Source organism: Stegostoma tigrinum, chromosome 6, assembly GCF_030684315.1.
Source record: "Stegostoma tigrinum isolate sSteTig4 chromosome 6, sSteTig4.hap1, whole genome shotgun sequence".
Classification (NCBI taxonomy): Eukaryota; Metazoa; Chordata; class Chondrichthyes; order Orectolobiformes; family Stegostomatidae; genus Stegostoma; species Stegostoma tigrinum.
The window spans coordinates 26622452-26649578 of NC_081359.1; positions in this window are offsets into that span (position 1 = coordinate 26622452).

Below are 27127 nucleotides of genomic sequence, written 5' to 3' on the forward strand. Positions count from 1 at the left end.
CATGTGCCGATCCAAGAGTCGCTTAAATGCCCCTAATTTATCTGACTCCACTACCACTGCCGGCAGCATATTCCAAGCACCCACTACTCTCTGTGTAAAGAACGTACCTCTAACATCTCCCCTATACCTTCCTCCAATCACCTTAAGATTATGCCCCCTTGAAATAGTCATTTTCACCCTGGGCAAAGGTCTCTGGCTATCCACTCTATCTATGTTTCTCATCATCTTGTACATCTCTATCGCGTCAACTCTTATCATTCTTCGCTCCAATGAGAAAAGCCCTAGCTCCCTCAACCTTTCCTCATAAGATCCGCCCTCCAGTCTAGGCAGCATCCTGGTTAATCTCCTCTGCACTTTCTGTAAAGCTTCCACATCCTTCCTATAATGAGATGACCAGAACTGAACACAGTATTCCAAGTGTGGTATAACCAGGATTTTATAAAGCATAGCCTCGTGGCTCTTAAACTCAATTCCCTTACCAATGAAAGCTAACACACCATACACCTTCTTAACAGCCCTATCAACTTGGGTAGCAACTTTGAGGGATCTATGGACATGGACTCCAAGATCCCTCTGTTCCTCCACACTGCCAAGAATCCTGCTATTAACCCTATATTCGGCATTCAAATTCCACCTTCCAAAATGAATCACTGCACGCTTCCAGACGTTTCTAAAATTCAGGAGATGACACAACATTCCAACTGTTTTTTATAATCATAGTCACAATTTAAATTCTTCCTACAGTTGTCTCTCAATTCTTCACAACCAAGAATAATCCTGAACACGTATGAACATCGTCAGATTACTTTTTGACTCACTTTAAGAGGTGATATAAGTCTGTAAGGTGATGAGAGATTTTCAGGACAATTTATCAGTTAAAATTTGTCAGACTGCACACTGAATATTATAGATATACTGGCTTCTTTGCTCTTCTAAATGAAATGTAATGAGATGAAAGCCACCTTACCTAATGTCTGCCAGGAAGCCTGCTAATCGGTCTTTAGAAATCTAGTGCAGAAATAATAGAACACCCTGTGGAGAAGTGATTATCTCAAACTTCCCATGAAAATGTCACCAGGAAAAGCGTGTGCTCTAGAAATTATCTGATGATCCAGGGAACAGACTGGGTAAGTCAAAAGGGGAAAACATTTTATTGGGTAGAATGTCCCCATCTCTTGATGAACAAGTGAAACTTTCCACATCTTGTACTATACAGGATCTAGGATTGGACAGATCAGCCAGGCAAGCACTCACAGATCCCATGACCACTGACACATAATTTCCTAGTGCAAAATCGTACTCCTAAGTGAGTGATTAACAATGCGATGATGATGGGTGTATAATGATATTGGACAAAATTGTAAGATTCCACTGCTTATATGAAGTCTCAACCTGAAGCAGTCTCAAGTTAATAACACACATATTGCAATATGTATACTACTGAACTGTCAGCTACAGTATTATTGCTGTAATATTGGCATTGTATTACTAAAATAGACATCACGGCAACATTACAAAAGTTAATTTCTGCTCTCTCCCACTGTCTTTCATTCTACATTTTCTTGTTTCTTATTTCCTTCAATTTACTGTTTTTCTAAGGAACATGATTTATTCAAATGAATATTACTTCTCACATAGCTGAACACCATAGAGGTGAATGTTAAAACCCTTGGTTCAAGGGAGTTCAACTCAAATTAATGGACTCTCCAGGTGACAGTGCCAGTTGATTTGTAGGGCTCAATTCTTTCTGTTGAGTAGAGATGCCAATGTCAGGGTGGAAATCAAGTCCCAAGCTTGCACATGTCAACACTGGGGCTCTGCCCAGCAGTTTTACCACAGGTGGTCTCCTATTTGGTTTTCTGTAGTCCTGCAGTACAATTAAAGTCAGTGAGTGGGTTCCTGATGCTGCCTCACCAATCACAGAATTAGCAACTCTGAAGCCTCAGTAGCACTGCTGAAAGAAGTGGTCACTGCTGAGGAATACAGGAGATCTGGAGCCCAAGGACAGAGAAACTTTAAACCAAGAACTGAAAATAGGTCATTGGTAGGGCAGATACTACCCTCCCTGTCACAAGGGCCCATGTGGCCTGACCTCTGAGTGTCCACTGGGTGGTTACACCCATTCAGCTGGTCACCTCCCCACTTAGCAGGAAGTCCTGTCAGAAATGCAAAATGGTGCTCAATAAGGCCTTTTACGTATGCAAATTGGTTGCTCATCTCCTTAGAATGGGGAGCCCTTCCACAACTTAGTAAAAACACCTGATGGGAAGGCAAGGTCAAGGAAACAAACTGACCCAGCTCTGCAGTTTTAGCAGCTGCCATGCCTCACTATCTGTTTCCAGGAAGATTCAGTCCAGAGAATGGAAGCAAAACAGGAGAAAGCCACTTGATCCATCATGCATGGCCAGCTCTTTGTGAGTGCTATTCACCCCATCCCACGCTCCTGTTCTTTTCAGCACAGCCCTGCAAATTTTTCTCTTCAAATAATTATTCATCTTTCTTTCAAAGGCATCAATTGAAATACCCATGTAGCCTAAATCCTAACCACTCACACATTAAAAAGATCTTCCTCACATCGATGAGAGATAGTAAGAACTGCCGATGTTGGAGTCAGAGGTAACACAGTGTGGAGCTGAAGGAGCACAGCAGGCCAAGCAGCATCAGAGGAGCAGGAAAGCTGACGTTTCAGGTTGGGACCCTTCTTCAGAAAATACACATCAATGTGAATTTCTTGCATCAACGTTGCTTCTTTTGTCAATCTGTACCCTTAGATTCTCAATGTTTCTGACAATGGGCACTGGTTCTGCTGTTCTTTTTTAACCAGATGCCACAGGTTTTGACCTGGAGGACATTCAGGAAAGTTCAACACAGATATATATAGATGCAGTGGCATAGTGGCATTGTCGCATGATTAGTAATCCTGACACTCAAATCAATGCTCTGAAGATATAGATACAACTCCCACCATGGCAGATGATGGAAAATTGATTTGATGAAAGTCTGGAATTAAAACTAGGCCAGTGGCAACTATACAACTATTATTGTAAACACCCATCTGGTTCATTAATTTCTTTTAGGGAAGGAAATATATCACCTGTACCTAGTCTGGACTACATGTAGCTCCAGATCTACAGCCCAGAAGGTGGACTCTTAATTATCATCTGAAATGGGCCTAAAATGCCACCCAGTTCCCAGGCAGTTAGGGACAGTCAATAAATGTTGGCCAAGCCAGAAACACCCACATCCCGAAACCAAATAACAAACAGAAACTTGCAGAAGAGCTCCTCTGAGAACCATATTTTTGATCCTCTGGGCCAATGTTCAGCCATGTAAATCCCTGCTTCCATGAGTGGTTTAGTACTGAGTTGTGCAATTCAAATGGATTATGATGGATGGACCGCGTCAACATGCCACTTTTGGACACCCATGTCTAAACAATTTATTTGTGCAGCTGATTGAAAGCCAAGGGTGAAAGATTAAGATGGCCATGCCATAGGCTTAAGTTAATGTTTGAAAACCAGGCACAGTGCCAACCTTAACTTTGAATTAGCACTTTCTGAATGTTAAGGCTCCCCACTGACAGTTCAAATCTGGAAAATGACCCTTAATATACTGAGGTTAATCACATTTCAACTGCAATGCTGGGAGTTTAGCTGTTTAAACATTACACAGGAAATCTGACATACTAGTTCAAAATTAAAAGCTATTTTATCCTACCAATTCAGATTATAAAATCTTAACAATATATGATAGTTTAAATTAAACAAGGCTTACAATGAGTTTATGGAATGTGAAAATTTCTCCTCATTCAGTATGTACGAGGAAGGAGAATATCACATCTCACAGCTGCTTGGGCAGTTTGATGGGCTCAGAAAATAACTGCAAGCCATCTGTGTATATGACTGTAGCTTCAGCTGCTACTGGTACCACACAACTTTGGTATCATTTACTTTAGAAGTAATCTCTCTCTAATGTAGAATGCTTTTCAGGAATTGCGTAGGGAGAGGCACCAAATAACAACAACACTGTTTGTTCACTTGCTTGTAGGAGAGGAGCTAATTACATGTTTGCTAATCCTTCAGTAATCACAGGCAGGAGTGACTTATAGTCAAATTCTTTCAGTGGAACCCTCCATTTCAAAAGGGGTCTCTCTATGTTACAAACTCAACCAGATACACACAAATAGGACTGACCTTCTCTAAGTAAACCTTAAAGCTGAGACCTGTTAGGAGAAAGTTAGACCAAAAGTTAGACTAAAAATTAAATAGGATCCTCACTCAAAACAGAATGAAAACATTGTTTTAAATTGCTTTATGATCTGAGCCAAAGGGTGTAACAGAAATTAACTTAGTGGCTTGGCAGCTAGAGCATATTCTATAAATCTGGTTGGCTACTTTCCTTCCCACATAGCTGTATTATCAATGACATTTGTAATAGAAGCCAAGTAAAATAACATTCTTCTTAAGTTAAGTAATGGCCATTGTTTAATGTAATTCTCACAAACAGTTCTTCATTGTTTTCATAAACTCTAAGATAATGTTTTATATTTAAATCCCTCTCCCCCAACACCTCCAATCCCACCATCTGTTTTACCAGTACCTTAAACAATTCTCAAAATATGTTAAATATGGAGATTCTCCCAAATTTAGACAAACATAGGACAGGCTTCAAGACTGGTGGTCCAGTGGTATTATCGCTGGATTATTAATACAGAGACCCAAGAATGTTCCAGAAACCAGAGTTCAAATTGTATTATGGCAGATGATTGTTTTTTTTAATGGATTCAGATTCAATCTGGAATCTGGACCATGAAACCATCTCCAATGGTTCGGAAAAATCCATCTGGTTTACAAAAGTTCTTCAGGGAAGGTCACTGCCATCCTTACCAGATCTGGCCTGTATGTGACTCCAGACCCATAGCAATGCGGTTCTCTCTGAACTGCTCTCTGGGCAATTAGGATTGGGAACCCTAAATGCTGGCCTGGTGAGTGGCACCCACATCCCGTGAATGAGTTTAAAAAAAGACTTCAGAACACAAACACAAACATCAAATGATGAGACAAGTGAAATTTGCAACATGTTGTCCCTACTGGCTGTGTTTACCATATCCTTCTTTTTAACTTCTCCCCTTGCCACCGCCAGTGGCTTAACCTGAAGGTTAAGGGATTATGGGACTATGGGTATGGGACTGTGACTGTGGGACCTTTACTTGAGGGATGCTCAGTTGTGTGTGCAGCATAGTATTAGATGGGGAGCAGATTGTTGAGGAGTTATACAGAAATACAGCTACTGCCAGAAGTCACAGCAATTCCTCAAAGTAGATGAGAGTGGATAACCAAATTAGCATCTGCTGAAGAAAATTTCAGCTACCCTCAAAGCCAACCCAAAAGGACAAAATGAAGAGCTGGGAAAGGAATGGAACAATCAAGAAAGTGACAACTCCTGGAAAGGTGAGCATTATCTTTAACCCAAAAGACCAAAACAAAGCTTTGCAGAGATCTCAGTGTCACTTGCAAACCTCCAAGGGAATTTTATTACAACTTGCAAAGGCAAAAATCTTCACTACCCTATATGCAAAGGATGACTACCGTCAAGTAGGAGTGGATGAAAGCAACAACTTTCTCATTACATTCCGCACATCATTCAGAAGTTACAGATAGATGTGTGTGCATTTTGCATTTCCACAGAACCAGTGGCGTATTCAAGGCAGACAACTTGAGATACTTAATAATAACTGTGGAGTGAAAGTAATAAAAGATTGCCTGCTACTTTGTTGATGTGGAGACACAACAGAAGGAAGTATTGTTGATAATGATCAAAATCTAGCTTGACTGCTAGACCTAGTTTGCAAGATGAACATGGGACTAATAAAGAAGTAAATTGCAATTAAAGATTCCTACTACAAAGTACATAGTTCCTGTGCTGACAGCGAAAACACTTTACCTCAATCCCAAAATGATGACAGCTCTAGAAGCAACTGATGTAGAGGTAGTGCAACATTTTTTTTAAATTTGTGAACAACTTAGCCAAGTTTTTGCTCAACTTCATCATCAGAGTGTGAACCATTATTCCAACTCGCTGTCAAGGATGTGCAGCGGTATTTGGACAGGAAACTAGAAACAACATTTTCTTTAAAATTAAACAACCAGTGACAACAATGTCAGTGCTCAAATCCAATAATGCTATTGAGGATGTCAACCCTGCAGTGTGACACCAGGATTACAGGACTTGGAACAGTCATAATAGAACAAGGGCAATCAGTTGCAATTGCATCCAAGGCATTAATACAAACGGAATGATATTATGTTCAGTTTGAGAAAGATTGCCTGCTATTGCCTTTACTGTGACCATTTTCGTTAATGCTTGCCGGGGAGAGACAAAGTGACAGACATGTCCAATCACAAGCCACTTCAAAGTATTTTCATCAAGCAGCTGTCTTCTGTTCAAGCTGTTACTCCAGTTAAAGGTACCATCTGAATATGACATCCAGATGTAGGGAAAAAGATATACATCATTGACATGTTGTCAAGCGCAGTACTACCATCAAGGGAAATACAGGATGCTAAAACAGAAAGCAAAATCTTTCAGATCTAACATGAAGCAGCAGTTTGACAAGCTCTAGAAGTTATCAGCCCAACAGAAACAATGAATACAACAGACAATAACTTGCTCAATTTGAGCAAGCTACCTAACAAGGTGAAAATGTCCAAGTGTTGCAAAAGGCTGTGATAAAAGGATAGTACAAAGACATTTAGGACACTCTCGCGGTCAGAGGAATGTATTGGGCAAACAGCGAAGAATTGACCACGCAAGATGGCTTATTACACAAAGAAAACAGAGTTATTATTCCCAAAGTACTGAGAGGAGAGATGTTAAATCACATCCATACAAGCCACCAAGGAACTGAGTCAGATGTGAAGAAGGCAAGGGATGTGCTCTACTGACAAATCATGAGCAACAAAATCAGGGAGCACAGCAGTCAAGTATGATGCTTGTGATGAGTTTCACAACTCACTGGGGCAGAGGGGTGGAACTCTAACTCTGTTATTTCTGGAGTCATCACAAAATATAAGAATGTTATCAAAGTACACAAAAGTTCTCAATTTGCCTGTTGGTTATACCTAGGCTGACAGAAAACAAGGACTAGGTTTCTATAATTAATAAGTAATGCTATTTAAGACAAATAGATTCAAGTTACGGAGACACAAACATGACCTGTTGACATATAACCCTACTCGTTAAAACTCTCACCCCTTCAGAAACATCCACACACGCATACATGTAGACAGCAAAAACATTGGTGTTATCACTGAAGAGAAAGAACGAGGGAAGCAGTTCAGTCCACCGGGTTCACTGAGATGATCATTTTGTTTGCCCAAATTTTCTGTTCTTCAAACTCTGTTTTCCAGGTACCATTCTGTTCTTTGCAGGAGGCATATGCAATTGTTAACTGAAAGTCTCCTGGTTACAGATTAAAGACCACAGCTTACAACAACTGGTAAGGAGAAATAAACAGGCTTTCATCAGGGTGAAGGCACTTTGCTTGAGAGAAAGACACACCATCTGCCCTTGCAGGAGTCCGAAGGCTTCTGCCAATATCGTTCACACCCACAAGCTATTCAGCTATCTGAGAACTGATCAGATTGTTGATGTTAGGGCTAATGGAATCCACAACTGGTCACAAGTCCACAAGCCAATTAGCAGCCTGTCACCAGCTAAACTTCACTTTGTACACTTCCCCTGGTGCCAGCCCACTGACAAGCATCCTTTCTTACCACTTGATCAAAGCAGAAGTGTAAACATGCCTTACAATAAGTTCTAGTAACTTGCTTCTCAAAATCGAAGATTCCTTTCTCAATCCTTTTGTTGTAAAACAGCCCCTTGCCCAATTCAGTCCCCTATCAAAAATGCAGGACATAAAATGATGCAATCTTTTCACGAGTACAAATCTAAACAAGTTAGAGAGTCACTGATCACAACAAGATCTCAAACAGACTATTGATAAAGCTAGGAGCCAACCTCCTCATTCTCACAGGAACCGATTACCTTGGTGCTATTTACTGCTATTTTGACGACTGGACGTGGACCAGTAGACTTTAATCACTGGTGAAATCATCGAACGTTTGTCAACATATTCTAGTTATTATGAAATTCCCCACAATTGATGCATGATAATGATCTCTGTTCATGAGGAAAAAATTCCGCACAAACAATTGGGAAATTCAACACATATATTATCCTACCTATCCCCAGACAAGTGGAAAGACTATGGTGGCAATGCATACTGCCAAAGAAATAACAAAGAAATCAGGCAGATTCCATACAGGTGCATACAAGGTAATCCTCAAGCAGAGAAACATTTTAACCAAAGACATGGAATGTAGTCCACTGCAAAGACTAATATCATGCAATACACAAACTATTCTCTAGTAACAAATATGTTACTGCAGCCAGAAGTAAAAACAGTCATGAGTGAGGAAATGAAGGCAAAAAAACAGAAAGCCATTTTGACATTACCAGAGTTGAACATGAGCAAGCGTGCCAGCATATATATCTTTAATGCTCTCAATAAGAGTCATAGAATCCATGCAGTGTAGAAACAGGCCTTTCGACATAACAATTCCACACCAACTCTCAGAGCATCCCACCCAGGCGCATCCCCCTGAAACCCACCTAATCTACACATCACTGAACAGTATGGGCAATTTAATATGGCCAATCCATCTAGCCTACACACCTTTGGTCTGTGGGAGGAAGTCACAGCGCCCAGAGGAAACCCATACAAGCATGGGGAGAATGAGCAAAACCCACAGGAGACAGTCACCCAAGGGTGAAATTGAACCCAGGTTACTGGTGCTGTAACTCAGCAGTGCTAACCACTGGGCCACCGTGCCAGCCAAGAGTCTATGTAATATTGATGTGCAGTAATTTTCACCTTGATCAAACATGGCACAAATGAACAACCAGAAGTTCTATTGCCACCAGAGATTCATACACGCACAACTGGCAAAGTTATTCTTCAACTGCAGACAACCAAACAGGGAAAGGTGAATTCACCATCTGCACAGACCACAGTTTGAGAATCAGTCCCAGAGGCTTTCACTACGCCAATAATAGAAATGAAGAACAACAGGAACCAGAGGCACAATAAACGAAACAGGATAACGCTCCTCGGAAAGGAACCTCACTCATATAAACAATGACAATAACATGCACAACATTTAAAGGCTATCAGCTAAATCTTGCAGGGCCTGAATGACATGGGTTATGGCAAGAAATGTGGCAGAATCACATGGGAAGTCCAGAGAGGCCGAGCTCAACATTGGGAGCATCTTGTTGCATCTTTCATGCGGTGAAGTGAGTTTCTTACCAGGCAGCAGAGAATTGTCAATTAAGGGAGATGAGAGCTAATTAAATGCCTCATCAAGCACTCAACTCACCCCATTAATATGCAGCTCCCTCCATTACCAAGCACAGTGAACAACAAACTATTGAAAATTCTCAACATAGATATCCGAACAGGTACCTAGCAACTTCAGCTCACTGCTTGGACTAAAAGATCTCCATGTTGAACCACTGATGCTGACATCTCCATGCACCCCATGTCTACGGACCTTGGTGTCTGACATATGCCAGCCTCTAATAGTTCTCATGACACATGTCTGACCCACTTACAAGATGCTCGAGTACTTCAGTGTTATATTGCTGACTGCGCCACGAGTTATTATTGTCATGCTACAGCAAGGACACTGTGTTCAGGAACATGCACTGAACTCAATGACTGGATCAGGCTGTATCTCTTGCCTGTTCGCATGGTGTCATAATGTTCATTCACTCTGAGCCTACCTGAATACACATACCATTCCAGTCTTGCGTTCTGCCTTGCCTTTTTGTGTTTTCCCTGTTAGCCTGAGATATCAGGCTCACCATATTGCTGTATGCCATGCACAGATACAAAACTAGGAACCATGGTTGTTGGCAGTCATCAGTCAGGCCAAGGGAGATAGCTTTCATTCGGGGAGTCCTGGCACGGTAAGTTGAGGGTAGCCTCTGATACCAGTCCAGAGACATGAAAAAGGTCAGTCTGTAACCGAGAGTATTCAGAATAGGGGATCCTGCCACAAGGGATGAGGAAGTGAATGCCAGCTAGCCCACCAGCCATCTTGACTATTTCTGCCCTATTACAGTCTGTTTTCCTCCTGGAATAAGAGAGAGGCTGGCATTAAAGGTGGCACATTGGTAAAAGTACATGGCACAGCTGTTACTTTTTGTGCAGGTGTTCAGAGTGAGTGTGTAGGCAGAACAGAGGGCATGAAGGGTTGATGGTGTCTGGGGTTGGCAGATAGGGGGCTGAGTGAGGATGGTGTGAGTAATAATGAGAGTGGTAGAGCATGAGCCTTGGTGGGAGGTGGGCGCAGCAGCAGAGATTGAGTGAATGTGCAGTATCAGAAAGCAGGCCGTGGCACTTACCCTGGCAGAATACAGAAGGAAATTGACCTTTTTCTTAAAATGCTGTGCATTCTTCCATTGGCTGAGATGGCATAGACCTAGGAGGTAACTTCAGGCCAGGCTGGCACAGTTTGGTGTGGTGGACTACTTTGGTGTGCTGGTCGCAGAAGAAGAAGAAGAAGTCCCACCCATGAGCTAGCCCATTCAGCAGGACCCTAGATCCCTGCCCATGAAACAGGTCAGAAAATTTTCCTTGTCTGCCCGTCCAAGGAACTATGCAGGGTAGCTCCAGGTCATCAGTGTTTGTCTGGGTGCAGGTGGCCTCTTAAAGATGGCATCAGCACCAGGGATGACCATTGATTCCAGGATATCCTGGCAGCGGCAAGTTGATCCAGGAATCATGCTTGATAACATGGGCCGAGAGTGGTGCAGCCGAGTTAAGAAGTTAATGAGGTGAGTTTGGTACGGTATGAGCAGAAAGTCCACTACAGCTCAAGTAAAAACTCCTCCAATAGACGAGGTATTTACCAAAAGGTGTAAGATTAAGGGATCCAAATATGATGCATCCTCAGACACTGACAAAACAGTCATTAATGCATGAAAACAGTTCTGTTTATAGTGTCTAACTTGAGTAAATTAAAATGTAAATTACGATACATAGGATCTTTTGGGTTTTTTTGTATGAAAAAGAGATTGTTTGGGATAGAAATGCAATACTGTACTGATGTGCCTCCTGGCTTGCTATAGCCATGTGACTTCTACCACCATGCAACCTGTTTTAGTGAAAACACAATATAGGTAACATTGCAGTGGATTGGCCTTTATTTCAAAGGGAATGGAGTATAAAGTTAGGGAGGTTTTCCCCAAACTGTACAACACACTAGTCAGACCACAGCTGAATGCTGTGAGCATCTCACCTAAGAACCCGTATACTGGGATTGGAGGCAGTCAGAGAAGGTTCAGTAGGCTCATACCAGGTATGGAGGAACTGTCTTATGAGGAGAGGTTGAGCATGCTCTTGTGGAAGAGTCCATGATCACAGGACAGAACCTCAGAATAAGGGGTCATACATTTAAAACAGAGATGAGTAGGAATTTCCTCTCAGACAGTAATGAATCTATGGCATTCTTTATCGCAGAGGGGTTACGAGGTTGGGTCGTTAATTATATTACAGGCTGAGACAGACAGAGTTTTAATCCATAGGGGAATCAAAGGTTAGATGGGAAAAGGTAGGAAAATGGAGGTGAAGATTACCAGATTGGCCATGAGTTCATTGAACAGCAGAGCTGACTCAATGGGCTGTATGGCCTTTTTCTGCTCCTACATCTTATGTCGTATGGATTAAATAGATAACATTATGTCTTTGGAACTCTCTTCCTCAATGGAAGCAGGGCCTTTGAATGTTTTTAAGGCTGAAGTGGATAGATCTTCAGTAAGCAAGGGGGTGAAAGATTATCAGTAGTAGGTGAAAATGTGAAATTAAAGTTTTAATTAGGTCCGCCAGGATATTTTCAAGTGGAGATGCAGGCTTGAGGTGTGAATGGCCTACTCTGCTCTAATTATGTTTGCATAAAACGCCTTTCTTACGGATACCTGACTACTGAATATCCACGGCACCTTAAGGTTGAAAATTCCAAAGATTCACAGCCTCTCAATGGCAAAGATTTCTCCTCATCTCAATTTCAAATAGCTACTTGCCTTGTCTTGATTCTGTGTGTGTGCGTGGTGTGTGTGTGTGTGTGTGTGTGTGTGTGTGTGTGTGTGTGTGTGTGTGTGTGTGTGTGTGTGTGTGTGTGTATTTTAGATTCCCCAGATAGGGGAGAAATTTGGCCAGAATATCTAGTGGAGATAGTGTCCTTTTCTTTACCCAGGAAGTCATAATTGGACCGTATAGCTAGAGAGAGTCTCAGCTTGCAATTTGAAGCCCCGTCTGGGATAATGACCAGTTTTCAAGAGTTCCAGTCTGACTGACAGCATCTGTCCAGCACTAAAAGTGCACTAGGAGAAAGAGCAGTGGCCAGGGCCGGTTCACTAGAAGGATGAATGAAGGGCAGAATGGAGGGCAAATTAAAAATAAATTCAAAGTGTTGCTGGGGTCTAACAGGCAAAACAGCAGATCCCTACACATCCAACTCTGAGCTTATACCCATGTTAGGGCATACCACTAATTCCAAATGCCTCTTGTAAAATTACCAGAAGGTATCCTTAATTGCTTCACTTAACCGAAGCACAAGTGAGAATTCCACCACATGTAAACTACCAACAGAGGTGGGCAGGATATGAGCATGGTTTTCCCAATGCTAACTCATGCTACATCCCTTCACCCTCCAGCCTGTTTCCAGGAAGTATAATATTTCAATCAGTTTCTCTGCACCGAACCCTTATCAAACACATTAAGAATTTTATATAATCCAATAAGATCAGTTCTCATTCTTCTAACCTCCAGGGAATTATAGGCCTATTGTGCAAGATACTTTCATGGTTGGTCATTTTAAAAAGTGTTTTGATGTGGTCACCACCCACTAATGGCTAACTAAAGTCTGAAATCATAATGCTCCAAACAAAATCTTGCAGCGCTGTAAGATAACATTATTTTCCCATATCCAGTGCTCCAAGTCTAAATGACGTTCCTTTCATTTCAAAAGAGCTGTGTGGCTTTTTTTTTCCATTCTCATTGGCATCCATGTCCCATTAAACATGAATAACAGCAAAAGGTCAGACAGACAGTTTGTACACCATTCAAATTGAAATGTCCACTGTAGGCTACTGTTCCCGCTCTTCCTGCTCACATCGCTCAAAGACCCTCACACTGAGAATGCAGGCAGACAGACCTTCATTGGATTGACAGAAGTCCTGCCAAGCCTCGAAACTACCTCACCCCACATGCCCCCCTGCTAGATCCAGCTTCAGAGGAACTCAAATGTTTGGAGAAAATAAAATTGTTGGCACTTTGCTTTTGTTTAAAACCACAGGAAAGAAGAATCTCCCCATCTGAGCTCTGTTATAAGTTTCCACGCCTCCCTTAATGGTGGTTAGCATGAAACAACAATGTCAATGTTAGTACTCAAGAAATTTTGAGTCTGGGTCAGTTGCATTGCAATGTCAGCGATGAATACTTCACCATTCATTTCTCCACCTTACTGTGTTTCAGTACATAATGCTCACATCCCCGAACCCAAAGGGTATGGGTTCAAGTGTCATTCCCTGGTCTGAGTACAAAATTCCAGATTGGCATTCCAGTGTAGTGGGAATAAAATACTGTTGGAGGGGCTGTATTTTTGGACGAGACAATAAACTGAGGCTCCATCTGCATATTCAGGCTGATGAAAAACATCCCATTATGATATTTGGTGAATAAGACCAAAAGAAATAGGGGCAGGAGTAGGAGTAGGCCATTTGGCCACTTGAGACTGCCCCACCACTCAATAGCATTGTGGTTGACCCAACACTTCTCATGTCTACTTTCTTGTCCTTTTCCTATAGCCTTCGATTACTCTACTGATCAAGAACCTATCTATCTCACTCTTAAATATGCACAAGGACTCTGCCCACAGTTATCTGTGGCAAGGAGTTCCATGACTCACGATACTCCTCATCTCAGTCTTTAATTGGCACCCCTTGATTCTCAGATTTTGCCCTTGTCTCCTCAACTCCCCGATGAGGGGAAATATCCTCTCAGCATTTATCCTGCCAATTCCCTTATAAATCCTATACGCTCTCAGTCTTCTAAGTTTAACAATGACTTCTTGTTTCACCTTTGCTCCATCATTTTATGCCAAGGATCATCCCGGAGTGAATCTTTTCTGAACTGTTTCCAATGAAATAATATATTTTCTTAAATAAGGGACCAAAACGACTCACAGTACTCCACATCTGGTCTCACCAGCACTTTTCTATTCTTATTCTTCAAACTCCTTGAATTAGACATTTTCTAATCAACTTTTGTCTGAGCTGTTATTACACACCTCTGGAGTAAGTGAGATTTGAATCCTGGCTTCCTGGTTCAGAAGTACAGACACTACCTCTGCACTACAACAGCACTATTTCTTCTCAGATACCACCAATGGATTCATACCCAGGTCCCCACGACATCAGTTGAGTTTCTTGAGTGATAGCCAAGTGGTAATGCCAATTTCCTCCCTAGTTAAGATATGACGTACATCTCGAGCAGGTGGGATTTGAACCTAGGTCTTCTGGTCAAGAAACGGGGAGAAAACCACAGGTCCGCATGGTTGAATTTTTTTGAATTTAACCAATTTTCTAATCAACCTGTTCAGTGCTGATATTACGTACGTCTGGATCAGGTGGGACTTGATCCCAGGTGTCCCAGGATCAAGGCTAGAGACACTACTACAGTCGCGCATGAGCTCTAATCCCCTTTAAATAAGGGCCAACTGATCATCTGCTGCACCTGTCTGCTTGCCTTCTGTGTTTCCTGCACAAACGAGAGATATGTTATAGCTGGTGCCCTGGCCCATATTCATTCCTTAGTCTGTGTTATGAAAATCAGGAAATCCTGTTGTTATTATACAACAGTTGTAGGGGGCTTGTTGTGTGTAAATTAACTGCTTACTTTATAACGGTGACTACATTTGAAAAGTACTTCATTTGCTATAAAATATTTTGAGGTACACAGTGGTCATTAAAAGAGGTATATAAACGCAAGTCTTCATCATCATAGAAGGGAAAAATATGTCATTAAGTGATGTAAATACACTGTGATACAGCTTGTGTTCAATTATCCATAGACTATTTATCAACCCTAGTTTCTCCTGGGCGTAAGGGTTTGCCTTATGAAGTAAGGTTGTGTAGGCTTGGTCCATGCTTATTGGAATTTCTTAGAATGTGACATCTTTTAATTCAAATAAATAAAATTCTGAGGGGGCTTGACAGGCTAGAGAAATTGAAAGGATGTTTCTCCTCATGGAAGAATCTAGAACAAGGGTCCACAGTTTTAAAATATGTGGTCTTCCTTGCAAGTTAGAAACAAGAAAGGTTTTCTTCCCTGTGGATCATTTGTGTTTGGAATTTTTTCTTTCCCAGAGCTCATTGGAAAGTGAGTCACTGAATATAGTCAAGACAGAATTTTGATCTACAAGGGAAGGGCTTTGGAAGCAAAATAGAGTTAAGGCCTTAATCAAATCAGTTAGGATCAGTTGCATGGTGGGGTAGGCTTGATGGACAGAATGGCCTACTGTTGCTCCTATATCTTAAAATATTATCATCTTCCGGCCTAATTAAGCTACAATGTGGTGAATGTTTCTGCCACTGCATTCTGAAGACAAGATAGTTCATATCACGACATGTGATCTAATTCTATTTCGGTTAAAAAAAAACAATAAGAATGGATCCTCTGGGCAGTGATGAAGGGAAGTTTGTGGTGCATTTCAGGCTATGGGTCACAAGGGTTGGGCATGGAGAATGATCTAAGCAACTAACCACAAGGAAATAACCTCACGCTAAAATCCTAAAAAACATTAAATCCTCTCAGCAGCTCCATATTATTCACTTCAATCACTCCCACATTACAGTTGGTACTTTATTGGATTTCTTGTTGACTATCTTTTGGTTGATGGCCTCTAGTTATAGCCTTCCCACAAAAGGATACATTTTCTCTGTATCTATCCTCCTGAACTTTTCTTAATTTTAAAGGCATCCACTAAGTCAGCCCCTCAGCCTTTTTTTTATCAAGTGAAGTGACTGAGCCTATTAATTTCTATCTGGTATACCAAGGCATATTTTGTATCTATCTTGTAAATCTTCTTTGCACCCCCTCCAGTGCCTCTACGTTCTCTTTTCTTACATGGCAACCATTCAGCGTCTTATACACTTCAAAATCAAGCCACCACTCACTCTTCTAAAATCCAGAACAAACAATCCCAATGTGTCAAACCTTTCCTCAAAGGACAACTCGATCATTCTGTGGCTTGATCTAATAAGCCTCCAATATATTTACAGTTTTATCAAGACCAAAATTACACAGGACATTTGGGGCTTTGTCTCACCAATGCTCTATATAATTGAAGCACAATATCCATAATTTGCTCTGCTCAATTCTTCTTATAATGAAGGATAACATCCCATTAGCCTTTTTGATTACATGCTGTACAGGCACACTAACCTTTTTATGATTAATGTTTTAGAACACCAAGATACCTGACCACCATCAAATTCTGTAGTTGATCTCCACTTGAGTAAAACTTTTCCTTTTCATCCGTCCTGCCAAATAACAATCCATCTGCCAGCTTTTGCCCATTCATTCAACCATTCCACATTTGTCTATAAACTCTTTATGTCTCCTCCACAAGATACTGTAAGGCCTCCAAAATTGTGTTTTTAAAAATTGAGAACAAAAATAACAGAGTTGTTTTAAAATTGGTGTTTGAAAGAGAGGCTCTACATTTTGAAAGTAAATAACTTGACAGCCATTGCAGGGGTCATGTAAGTAATTGTTTAAACAATCAGCAATTGAAGTTTGATTTGCAGGTGATTTGGAGTGAAGAGGGTTACAGATATGGTTTCTACTGCCAACAAAATGTTGATTAGTCAATGAATTAGCAGCTGGTTATCAATGTCAGTGAGATTTCGGCCTGCCAACAACTGTGTGAATGGTTCTCAGATAATTGACCAGCTTGGAAGTACAAAGAAAAAGAAGCATTCAGATCTTCATAGTTTGGTAAGGGTCTCTCTGTTCTCTGCAGTCAAAATTCTCTATAAACCTGAAAAAAAAATTCTTTCCCTGCAACAGTTATTGTAAGCTGTGTCTTTTAACTGATAAGTCAATACTTTTGTATGAATAAAATAGCCTCCTTTGGTCTTTTACAAAGCAATGTAAGCATCCAGAGAAAGACAACTGAAGCAGTGTGCTGGCAGGTGTCATAATGGTCATCTCAACAGCGGGACCTGAGGACAATCACTACTGCACTGTTTTTCCCCTCAGTTCAGAATCTATTTTACTCTTTCTTCTTATCTGTCCGTCTGTGTGTGAGAGACAGGCAGTTTATAAGCAGATTAGAGTTTACTAGAGACAGTTTATAACTGTTTATCTGTAGCCAGAGCTTAATTAGTTGTAATAATTAGAAATTCCTGCTAAGTACAGAAACCTGATCCGTGCATTCTATCAATTTACTTCTGAAAATCAGATGGACGAGGGAACTTTGCATTATTTACACAATCTTTAACGTTTGTGATGACTCCAAGAATAGCAAAGCTTGCTTTCCAGTGTGTTACCCTTGTGAGTCGTGATAAAACTTTTCTAACTATTTGTATCATTGACCAATATATCTGCCATATCTTCATTCCCATCATCTAAGTCATTGATGTATCTTGTAATACTTTGAGATTCCTATCATAGACAACAGGGCCACTTCAGAAAAGGTGGAGCTTTTGTTTTTTTGATTTTTTTTTCAGCCAAACATCTCCCAACAGCAATCTCTTATAGTGAGCCACCAGAATGGAATCCAACTTCCTTTTACGAGGTGCATTCCATCTCAAATAGACCTCTGGAGACCCATATGAAATGTGTACAAGGAACTCAGATGGTTTCTGTGAATGAGACAGTTGGGACAGAAACTCACCAGTCAATCTTTTCTGAGGTCTGGGAATTAAAATAATTCAAGCTTCCAATTTAGGATAACATTTTTGCTTCTGTCATGTAATCTAATTTCCAACCCATCAGAACTCACCCTGTGGTAAATTCAATCCCCATTTCAAAATGTAACATATTGAGGACAATTTAGTCTAACCCAGCTGCCTAAAAGAAAAATAGCTTTATACTGTGCCAAATTTTACTCTCCATTGAATTTATGGGAGATGGTTTAAAATCAGTGCTCCACCCAACATGCAATGGTTTTCCATCCAGCAAGTTAGGTTACATTTATGCCTATTAATCTCACATTTAGCAATGCACAGGTTTTGCAACAAACAGTTTTCCAGTTAAGCTAAAATGCTGCCATACTCTGTTAACAATGAAGAGACCATCGGTGCAGTCTGTGAATGTTTGATGGCCAGTGCAATACTGCCTGCCAAAGGCAGTGAAACAGTAAAACCCTCCATTGCTTCTAGCTAGACCTTGCTGATCAGGCAACAAGCTCCCGACAAAAGAGAAACGGTATTCATTAAGCGAACAATCCACAGCACAATCTGCTGGATGGAAAAACAATGGAAAGAAATGAGTCATTTCATGTGCCATTAGGCATGGAAGGAAAGAAGAAGTGTTGTGAGCCACAGAAATATTTATTCAATTCAAATTGTCTTCCACAGCTGTGTGCAGAGTGGATTTACTGAACTGGGTTCAGTATTGTAAATTGCAAAGACTGCTTCCAATGTAGCATCTGGTCTGGCTTTACTGATTAATAATCTCCTTATCTGTGTCTCAGTGAACAGCTTCTGATTTATCCAATTGTATTGAGCATTCTATCTGAACTTGGTAACCAAATGGAATGGGAATGAAGCCCGGGGTGAATTTGCCTTTGTTAAGGTAGAATCGGTGCTAATAATGATTGTAAATTTCTGTCCAGTTTATCTCATTAAGATCAATCAACTGCTTTAATATGACTGTGAAACTAAGCACTTCAGCCTCTGGTGAGCATTAGTTTGATCAAATAAAAAACACAGCCAATCGAGAACATGCGCATTTAATATTAAAAGACTCAAAAAAAGCGTCAACACCAGCTCAGTGATGAAATGTTGCTCTGAATTGATGATACTCAGTCACTGGAGGTGGTGCAGAGGAGATTCTCCAGAAATATTGCCTGAGTTGGAGTTTGTTAGCTATGAATAAAGACTGGATGGGCTATGGTTGTTTTCTTAGGAGCAGAGAAGGCTCAGGATAGGACTATGTGGGGCATAGATGGGGTGGATATTCCCCTTGGTTGAAGGCTCAAGAATAAGAAAGCATGATTTTAAGTTATAGACCAAGAGGTTTAAAGGAGATTTGAGGAAGAAAACTCACTCAGAGATTGGTGAGAATCTGGAATGCACTGTTTGGGAGAGAGGTTGAGGAAAGAAACCTCACAAACCTTTGGAAGAACATGGATGAGCAGCTGAAATATCACAAATTCAAGGCTGTGGGTTATATCTGGAAAGTGAGATTTGTGGAGATTGGTAAGTACGGACTTAATGGATTGAAGGGCCTCTTCTGTACACTGTATGACTCTAATTCTTAAGTATCTATTCATTCCAATGGAAATCCATTTTACACTGCCTTCAGCATTTTAAAATCAGTCAACTTGCGCAGGTAGGCCCCTCTTCCAGGTCTGCTGACTGAAGTTCCTGGTCAGCTCTCAGTGTCACTCCCAGTGATAAGGGCCAGGACTGTGGGCTCTGCATATTCTTCATGATCAAAATGTGCATTCCAGTAATTTCAGGCAAGAATGAACAGGGTGAATTAGATGCTAACCAAAAGTGAGAGGAGAGAATGAATGATGGAGGAGAATAGTTAGCAGTGAATGGGACAAGAGTGTTAGAGGGGGATACAGCTTGTGATTTTCCAATATACCATCCCACAGTGTGCAAGGATTCAGCACACAAGGTGTCCAAAAAGATCCACTGTGCACAAAACATTTTACAGGGCTGTGGATTGCATTTAAACACCAAGAGAGCCAAAAGAGAGAAACAGCCAAAAATAAGAGGCAAAAGATTTTGTGAAACAGGAGAGACAGCAAGCTCCTAAGGAATGGACAGACAAAGTTGCTGAATGAACAGTGATTGATAATAAGAGGCACAGAGACAGGAATGAGAAAGAAGTCATGCTGAAGGTTCCAAGATAACAAAGTTTGGAGCTGGATGAACACAGCATGCCAAGCAGCATCTCAGGAACACAATAGCTGATGTTTCGGCATCTCTGATGAAGGGTCTAGGCCCGAAACATCAGCTTTTAAGCTCCTGAGATGCTACTTGGCCTGCTGTGTTCATCCAGCTCCAAATTTTGTTATCTTGGATTCTCCAGCATCTGCAGTTCCCATTACCTCATGTTGGAGGTTCCTACAGTTCCTGAAATATTCATCATTGCTTTGACAAGTAATACAAATACTGACTTTCAAATATTATTTCCTTCACAATGCAATACCAAACAATATCCATTAGAACTTACCATTTTGTTAAAGCAAAGCAAGTAAATATAAAAAAAATCTGCAATCACTTGTACATTGCAGTATTTCCACTGACAAATACATAAATAGCCCAAATTAATTTTCTTACAGAATAAATTGTAGCCAATCCATCAAAACAACTTGATGACTTTCTGATTAGAAATATGAAACTAATATTCTAGTTTTGTTTTTATTGCTAGGAGAATAGGAACTAATCCAGTTAATGGCAAAAAAATGCCATGGCTTTCTCTTCATCATTCCTCTTCTGAAAACTGGATATTTATTGTGCCCCCTCTTGTACAATGAAGCATTGCCTATATTCTTTGGCACCCTTAATTTTATATTGAATTTCCCAAAGCTTCAAATCCTGGGCTTGACAGAAGAACATCCTAAGATCTAAATTTTTCATACCTAAGAACAACTTAAGTAGCTTTATCAAAATCTTCTCGATCTTCTTCTTGTCTGGAGAGTAATGTCCCAGAAACAAAGCTTCACTCTTTTACATGGAAACCTATAAGCTCAGGAATCAGTCTTTCCTTATTCTCACCAATTGTTCCAGAATCCTCATGTAAAACAGAGACTGAACCTGACCACAATACTCAGAAGCATAAAGTCATACTTTATTTCAGCATTCACTGTCCAGGCATATAAATCGTCCCTTCAGCTATTCAACATATAACATTTGCTTTCTCCATTTCCTACAAGATCTGACTGAACCAAACTTGATTATTTCTATATGAGTTTGTCCCCTCTTGAGCAGTAGAAAGTGTAAAAGATTTTCAGGCTATGGGGTAAGTGTGAGTTTTCATTTATCCACTCTTCCACTGAACCAGCATAGATACAATGGGCCAAATAGCCTCATCCTGTGCCATTTAATTCTACAATCTTTGTCTCTTCTACCTGACCATGTGTTTGAAGACCAGATATTTCCTCATGAACTTTACTTAGATGCGCTTAAAATCAAGTGTGGAAGAAATGTTGGAAACATGGAAAGATGTTGGTACCCTGTATATTTGTCACCTCATTCCCTCCCCAGTGCCTCAGCATAAGTGGAACAAAACATCTGGCACATCTGCATCTGCTGGAGGCCTACTTCTTAATTTAAAGAGGATGGTTTTTCTTTATTAAAAGGTGAGAAATCATTGAGAAGCAAAAATGCAATTGTTACAGAAACTGATGTTCAGTGATTCTGCTGGAAAGCTGTTTTGTTATTTAAAAATACAGGTTACAGGAGCAGGAGAGAAGGTGACAGAGAAACCTAACGGTTCAGGTACGTAATTCTTTGAAATTTTTATCACAGGTAGATGGGGTGGTTAAGAAGTCATTTAGCACACTTGCCTTCATCGTTCGGACCTCTGAGTATGGGAGCTAGACGTCATGTTGAGATTGTACAGGACGTTGGTGAAGCCTCTCCTGGAGTACTGTGCACAGTTCCGGCTGCCCTGTTATAGGAAGGATATTATTAAGCTGGAAAGGGTTCAAAAAAGATTTACCAGGATATCGCTGGTAATGGAGGGTCTGAGATATAAAATTAAATTGGAAAGGCTGGGACTTTTTTTCACTGGAGCACAGGAGGTTGAGGGGTGGCCTTACAGAGGCTTATAAAATCATGATGGGCTTAGAAAAGGCGAATAGCAAGGGTCTTTTTCCTAGAGTTGGGGAATTCAAAACTAGTAGGCATATTTTTAAGATGAGAGGAGAAACAGTTAAAAAGGATGAGGGGCAATTTTTTTATACCAAGGGTGGTTTATGTGTGGAGTTAACTGCCAGAAGAAGTGATGTGTGCAGGTTACAGTTACAATGTCAAAAGACATTTGGATAAATTCATGAATAGGAAAGTTTTGGAGGGATTTGGACCAAATGTAGGCAGGTGAGACTAGTTTAGTTTAAGAGCATGGTCAGCATGGACTGGTTGAACTGAAGGGTCTGTTTCCATGCTGTGTGAATCCATGACTCTAAGATTCTCTATGAGAAGGCCACTTTGTCTCTCAAATCTATTCTACCATTCACGTAGGACCATGATGGATTAATGATCTAGCTTCACATATCCACATTTGTCATATACCCACCTTTACCTCATTACCCTAAATACCTTTCTATAACAAAAATGTAAATTTTAAATTAGCAATTGATCAAACATTAACTTTCATTTGCCGGTTAGAATTCCAAACTTCCACTGCCCTTTGAGTGAAGAAGTGTTTCCAACTTTATTCCTAAAAGATCTGCCTCTTGTCCTAGAATTACCAATCAACAGGAATACATTATGTCTGCCTAGCCCATCTGTCCCTGTTTGGCACCTTGAAACCTTGAGCAGATCACCCTGAGCCTTCTAAAGTGCCAGGGAATACAAGTATCATGTAAGTGACAACCTCTCTGGCACTGAAACACATTCTCCCCATTGAAACAAAGGGCCTCACATTCAGAGCAAGCTAAAAACTTTTGCTAGTCTCAAAAGATCTACCATGCTGAAACAAATCACCATCTCTAATGTTAAGTAGATGGTAAAAATACACACATCATACAGAATTGTGGCTGCAATACAGTTAGCAGTAAATGGCTACCCATTAAGTTCTTTCAGTTGAAGTTAGGATTACCAGATGAGCTGTTATAATGGGGAGCTGGTCCAAAAAAGATATTCACCAACATAGTGAAAGAATTAAAATTATACCTCGAGTTTTCCTTTAAAGTGTTAGATCCTGACCAAGGCCACATTCAAAGCATTTGAACAAACTGACAGCGGCACCTTCCTACCTTTACATGATCACTAGGCAAAGTAAGCCTTGCAACAGCAGCTTCTGGAACTGTTTGCTATTGTTATATCTAAAGTTCTGTGGGCCAGAAAACAAAACAGAGGACCATTTATGCACTCATTTGCAGAGCTGAACTCATTTGAACATAGGATTGTTCCATTCATACCACTAGGTGCACTGGCCAAAGCTTTAATGTTTTCATTTTTGCACCACTTCACCAAAAAAGCCCACCCAATGAATCACACTGGTATTGGGTTTTCATATCTAATGGGTGCCCATCAGCTACTTTCCAAGGATTCTTTCACAACACATCAACAATCAATAACATCTGTGACAAAGCTGGAAGTACATAGGGACACATCTCCAAAATGCACCCCTCGCCGAGCTACACATTGCTCTTACATGGATCTATATTGCCTGTTCCTTCACAGTCACTGTGTCAAAATCCAAGAAATCACCACAATTGTAGGATCACCTTTCCCAGACAACAGCAGCTGTTCAAGAGAGCACCTCAGAAACCATCTTCTCAAGGGTAACTATAGATGGACATTAAATACTGGCTTTAAGGATGGCCACAGCAGAAGAAATAATTGATAAAGATGACTGCCAACTAGATTAAATGCTGCCACAAGCCCCAAAGTGCTGATGGATTGAAAACAGCCCTTGAGTTACAACTCTTTTGAATAAAGAACTTATTTGTCATAATCTAAATTATACAATAATCAATCACTTTTATTACAGCAGGAACTCCTAAAGTAAACAAAACCGCATTTTATAGCAGTGGTGACTTCAGGTTTTACTGAACAAAGAACTAAGTGCTCAAAGACTTGGCAATGCCTTGGGAGTATTTTAATTTTGCCACAATATGAGGCAATTGCTGATACTTTGAGGCATTCAAACCAAAAAAAAATTCTGAGAGAGCTACAGAATTGTAAACTAGAAGTCAGAATGATACAACATAGAGTTTACAAAAAGAAATCGTTGAATTTACTATTGCTGCAAAATACTCAATTGAAGGATAAGGTGTTAGACCTATAGTTAATCGTAAGGCTCCCTATGTATGATCACTGTAGGAGGTTGCAAACAGAAAGGTCAGATTGGGAATGGAATTATTCTTCATCAATTAGAACAATGTGTTATTTTTCCCCCTGAGGAGGCAAGCAAGACATTGGCTTCACATCTCCAAAGAAGTGTGGTGCCACAGATAGTGCAGCACTCCCTCAGTACAGCCTGGGGAATGTGTTCAAATCTCCAGGGAGTGACTTGGACCAGTGAGCCAATATTGACATCTTTGAACCTGATGAGAAAACATGTGCATTTTTCTTCATATCAAAGGCTACACGACTTTACATTCATGCACAACATGTCAAAGGTAATCGAAGGCTGCTCTAAGGAGCATCAAATCCCCCACTAGTCAGTAGTGATCCAACAGAAAATATTTCTCAACCTTTGCATGGATTTTCAAAACTTATTGTACTAATCCTTCCTGCCTCCTTGCTGCATTAAGTTCAGCATTTAGTAAATCTAACTAAAATCTGATATTATGCCATTTTAGAAAGTGGATTAGATAAAGTAAAGTAAGATACCTTCCTTTTATTCTATTCTAGGAAATCAGGACACTTATACAAACATTTCATGACTTATAATTTTGGGGTCTCTATAGTTGATTGAACGAATTCCAAGTAGTTTTTTTTCATTGCATGCAATGTGGAAAGCAGTTGCTGTGCACAGCTGGTGGCTCTGAAGGAGGTTCTTGAAAATACTTTGACCATGACAGCATGATATAATTCACAGCCAGGCTAGACAAGTGGTTTCTGTGTGTTTTACAGTCAGGCCAAAGGACAAAAAACATATGTACGCAGTATGCTCCTGCAGAAATGTGGAACAGCATATATATTATAAACTAAAGCAGGTTCCAATGCATTCTCAGTACTGCAATTCTCATGTTAAGTTGCCCCATATTTATTTCAATTAAGTTTCATTGCATCATTTCATCACAGTCAGTGTTTGCAATGACCATGTGAATTTGTATTAACATGTTTTCATTCAGGGCATGATGTAGGGTCATATCACCTAACCATTGCCATTTTGGGCTGGCCAGTTTTTCTCAGCAATTCTGATTAGTAGCAACCATCCAGTGGATGGACCTCCTGCTTGCTGTTTTAGTGAGGGATCATCTGTTCAGATAAGCTCAGACCAAACATCAAGGATTTTGTTCAAAGAGTCCTTAACAACAATGGACAACAGCAATTTAACAGCAACGTCTCTGTCTAGAAACACTTGAGATCCAACATTCTAGCAGAATCTCTCTCACATGACTACCAAGGCCAGAATTATATGACACATGACTCATTTCGCACTGCAGCCTCACAGATCCAGGGGCCCAGGTTTGATTCCAGCCTCGGGCGACTGTCTGTGTGGAGTTTGCACATTCTCCCCGTGGTTGCGTGGGTTTCCTCCAGGTGCTCCGGTTTCCTCCCACAGTCCAAAGATGAGCAGGCTAGGTGGATTAGCCATGCTAAATCGCCTGTAGTGTTCAGGGGTATGTGCAATATAGATGAATAGGTCTGGGTGGGATGTTTCAAGGAGCGGTATGGACTTGTTGGGCCAAATGGCCTGTTTCCACACAGTAGGGAATCTAATCTAATGTAATTTGCATATTCCGTAAATCTTCTCTCCATATGTCCCTCTTGGCATTCATCCCTTCAGACACTTATCCAGGGAGAATCGGGGCATGGGTGAGATCACGGAGTCACTACAGTACTGATAGAGGCTATTCAGCCCATTGAGCCTGTACCAACCCTCCAAAGAGCATCCCACTCAGATCCATTCTATCCCCATGCATTTACCTTGGCTGATTCCCCCCTCCACAACCCTGCACACTGTGGGGCAATTTAACATGGCCAATCCACCTAACCTGCACATCCTTGGACTGTGGCAGGAAATCAGTGCACCTGGCAGCAACACACACGGACAGTCGCCCAAGGCTGGAATCAAACCTGGGTCACTGACAGTGTGAGACAGCAGTGGTAACCACTGAGGCATTGGCCAAAGATGGTGAGTCGAAGGGTTGGCAAGGGGGAGGTATAATATATATATATATATATATATATATATATATATATATACAAATATAATCTTTCAAATCTTCAAATTTAATTTAGTTTTGAAGTTATTTTGAATATGAATATAAATGTGTAGGGTATGCTGTTTTAATCATGCTCAAGGGAATGTCCTCCAGTAATAAATTTTTATAGTGTTTTAATGGGAAAATTGCTTTGCTTAAGATTGCTGCATTAACAGTGGCACTTTCTAAGAATGTAACTGCAAAGTTAAACAAGGAATTAGTCAAATACAAAATACAATACAGCACAATAGATATTTTGTTATTATGATTCAAATGTGAGGATCAGGTTAAGGTTGGTCTACCTAAGCAAAGGCCTAAACTTTGCTCCTGGTCCTAGCTTAAACGCAGTCCAGGTCATCTTCCTGCTACCTGCAGTGGATCAGCTACAATTGCAGTCAGTTCTCAGTGAAGTCTACAGTGACAAATACTGCTGAACTATACTTTGCATAGGTTAGGGTTGGGGGAAGGCACCATCTTTGATTAGATACTAAAATAAAGTGCTATTGTGCATTCATTCATAACATTCAAAGAATATCTGGCCACCCTTTCGGTATTTGACTCGGCATGCTTCCTTCAACCATGTAATCAAAAAAACAATCAGATTGGTTGGCTAGTCATTGATTGTGCTGCCATTTATGGGAGGCAGAACAGTTGCTATGTTTACATATATTGCATGGCTTCACTTCAGAAATAATTTATTGTTTAAAGTA